The following is a 3,999-nucleotide window of genomic DNA, read 5'->3' on the forward strand; positions in this document are numbered from 1 at the left end:
ACACATGTGCATGATGCTGCCAAGGGGCTGAAGAAATGCACAAAATGTGCTATTTTGGGTCACTTGCTTTGTGATGTTTTTCTCTTCAGGTTGAATAAATAAAAACTACAGTGAACTGATAAACTGAACCAGACTCAGTTATTTCCAAAATTATTTATTCTCAAACACAGTTCTCACCTAGCTATTATTTTTTTAACATTATATATGGCTTTGTGGAACATTCAATATCTGTACCTCCCTCACCACCCAGCATCCCCTTTCCTATCTCCAGCTCCACCACACACACACTCAATTATCTTTCACTGGACTTAATTTTATTAAATCTCTCTAGATTGTTACAAATTACTAAGGAAAACACTCACTGAGGTTACCCCTTCAGACAGGGCACACTCATGCACCCACTCCACAGGTGGTTGCTGAGCAGCTACTATGCACCGGGCACTGCTCTCAGTACTATGGGAATAGCAGTGAACAAAGCATAGTTCCCTCCCTCTGGGAACTTACATTCTGCAAGGAAAGAAAGGCAGTCAACAAATAAGAAGCTGTGTCTACTATTCTTAAAATAGATAATCAACAAGAACCTACAAGCACAGGGAACTCGGCTCAGTATTCTGTAATAACCTAAATGGGAAAAGAATTTGAAAAAGAATGGATACTTGTATGGGTATAAATGAATCACTTTGCTGTACACCTGTAACTAACACATCAACTATAGTAATCAACTATACTCCAACATAAAATAACATTTTTTTAAAAGATCTACAAAAAGAATAAGAAGCTGTGTAATGTGTCAGATAAGTGCTCATGAGAAATAAAAAAAGTAAGAGGGAGGCAGTTAGTAATTTGTAGAGAGGAGTCAAGCAAGGCCTCTCTAATAAAAAGACATTTGAGCTGAGACCTGAAGGAAGCAAGAGTATTCCAGGCAGAGGGAACAAAAGAAAATGCAAAGGCCCTGAGGCAGGGGCAGTTTGGCATGTCCTAGGGACAGGAAGGAGGCCAGCAGGGCTAGAGGAGAATGAGCAAGATAGTTACGGCATAAGAGAGGAACCTGGGACCCCAGGGATCACATAGGGCTTCAGGGCCACCTGAGGACTTTTTTCTTCACTCAGAGTGAGATGGGAAATCTTTGGAGTGTTTTGAGCAGAGGAGTGATATTAACACACATTTTAAAAGAATCACTCTGGGGACTTCCCTGGTGGCACAGTGGTTAAGAATCTGCCTGCCAATGCAGGGGACACGGGTTCGAGCCCTGGTCCTGGAAGATCCGACATGCCGCGGAGCAACTAAGCCCATGCACCACAACTACTGAACCTGCGCTCTACAGCCCGCAAGCCACAACTACTGAGCCTGCATGCTGTAACTACTGAAGCCCACACGCCTAGAGCCCATGCTCCGCAACAAGAGAAGCCACCGCAATGAGAAGCCTCTGCACCGCAAGGAAGAATAGTCCCCTCTCGCCGCAACCAGAGAAAGCCCGTATGCAGCAACGAAGACCCAACACAGCCAAAATGAATAAATAAATAAGTCTTTAAAAAAAAAAAAAGAATCACTCTGCTGCATTGAGAATACACTGAAGGGGGCAGAGGTAGAAACTGTGAGACCATTTAGGAGCCTACTGCAAAATAAAAGATAAAATATGACAGTGGCTTAGACCAAAGAGATAGGCACTGGGAGATGACGAGAAGCAGATGGATTCTAGATGTACTGTGAAGGTAGCGCACATAGGGTTTTCTGACAGACTGGATGGGTGAGTGGGTGAGAGAGAGAGAGAGAAAGGACTTATGAAAAGAGGAAGAATAAGACAAGAAAGATTTAGTGCAGTATAAACATGAGGAGTTTGGTATCTAGAAAGAGAGGAAGCAGTAGAACAAAAATGCAATCTAGACAAAAATTGTACTTTATGCACTCCTGTCCCTCTTCCACCTTCTACCATCCACACTCCCCTGCCTCCCAACCCCTATCAGCCTCATTCCTTTCCAGTATAAACTGCACGGGCCTCAATCGCAAAAATGTCTAAAATTAATAACAGTTTAAAACAAAAAAATTCAAAATACTCTCCTAAATTAAACTTTGGATCAAAGAGGAAACCAAAAGTAGAATCACAAAAACTTTTAGAAGTAAACAAGAGTAAATCTTTGTGACCTTGGTTTACACAAAGATTTCTTAGATGCCAACACCAAAAGCACAAGCCATGACAGAAAAAATTGATAAACTGGATTTCATCAAAATTCAGTTTCTGCACTTTGAAAAACACTGTTAAAGAGAATGAAAGGACAAGCCACCGACTGAGAAAAAGTATTTGCAGGGACTTCCGGGTAAGATGGCGGAAGAGTAAGACGCGGAGATTACCTTCCTCCCCACGGATACACCAGAAATACAGCTACACGTGGAACAACTCCTACAGAACACCTACCGAACGCTGGCAGAAGACCCCAGACCTCCCAAAAGGCAAGAAACTCCCCACATACCTGGGTAGGGCAAAGCGGAGAGATTCCCACACAGAGGATCGGTGCCGAGCGGCACTCACCAGCCCGAGAGGCTTGTCTGCTCGCCCGCCGGGGCGGGCGGCGCTGGAAGCTGAGGCTCGGGCTTTGGTCAGAGCGCAGGGAGAGGACTGGGGCTGGCGGCGAGAACTCAGCCTGAGGGGGGCTAGTGTGCCACAGCTAGCCGGAAGGGAGTCCGGGAAAACTCTGGAGCTGCCGAAGAGGCAAGAGACTTTTTATTCCCTCTTGGTTTCCTGGTGCGCGAGGAGAGGGGATTAAGAGCGCTGCTTAAAGGGGCTCCACAGACGGGCGCGAGTCACGACTGAAAGCGCGGAGCCCAGTGACGGGCGTGGGACGCTGGGGCTGCTGCTGCTGCTGCCGCCGCCAAGAAGCCTGTGTGCGAGCGCAGGTCACTGTCCACACCGCCCTTCCGGGAGCCTGTGCAGCCCGCCACTACCGGGGTCCCGGGATCCAGGGGCGGCTTCCCTGGGAGAACGGACGGCGCGCCTCGGGCTGGTGCAACGTCACGCCGACCTCTGCCGCTGCAGGCTCGCCCTGCACTCCGTGCCCCTCCCTCCCGCCCGGCCTGAAAGAGCCAGAGTCCCCGAAGAGGCTGCTCCTTTGACCCTGTCCTGTCTGAGCGAAGAACAGACGCCCTCCGGCGACCTACACGCAGAGGCGGGGCCAAATCCAAAGCTGAGACCCAGGAGCTGTGAGAACAAAGAAGAGAAAGGGAAACCTCTCCCAGCAGCCTCAGAAGCAGCGGATTAAAGCTCCATAATCAACTTGATGTACCCTGCATCTGTGGAATACATGAATAGACAACAAATCATCCCAAATTGAGGAGCCAGGAGTCAGTGCTGTGCCTCTGAGGTGGGAGAGCCAACCTCAGGACACTGGTCCACAAGAGACCTCCCAGCTCCACATAATATCAAACGGCAAAAATCTTCCAGAGATCTCCATCTCAACACCAGCACCCAGCTTCACTCAACGACCAGCAAGCTACAGTGCTGGACACCCTATGCCAAACAACTAGCAAGACAGGAACACAACGCCACCCATTAGCAGAGAGGTGGCCTAAAATCATAAAAAGTCCGCAGACACCCCAAAACACACCACCAGACGTGGACCTGCCCACCAGAAAGACAAGATCCAGCCTCATCCACCAGAACACAGGCACTAGTCCCCTCCACCAGGAAGCCTACACAACCCACTGAACCAACCTTAGCCACTGGGGACAGACACCAAAAACAACGGGAACTACGAACCTGCAGCCTGCAAAAAGGAGACCCCAAACACAGTAACATAAGCAAAATGAGAAGACAGAAAAACACACAGCAGGAGAAGGAGCAAGATAAAAACCCACCAGACCTAACAAATGAAGAGGTAATAGGCAGTCTACCTGAAAAAGAATTCAGAATAATGATGGTAAAGATGATCCAAGATTCTATTTCCCAGATCCAAAATCTTGGAAATAGAATAGACAAAATGCAAGAAACAGTTAACAAGGACCTAG

Source organism: Hyperoodon ampullatus (genome assembly GCF_949752795.1).
Source record: "Hyperoodon ampullatus genome assembly, chromosome: 19".
NCBI classification, from domain to species: Eukaryota; Metazoa; Chordata; class Mammalia; order Artiodactyla; family Ziphiidae; genus Hyperoodon; species Hyperoodon ampullatus.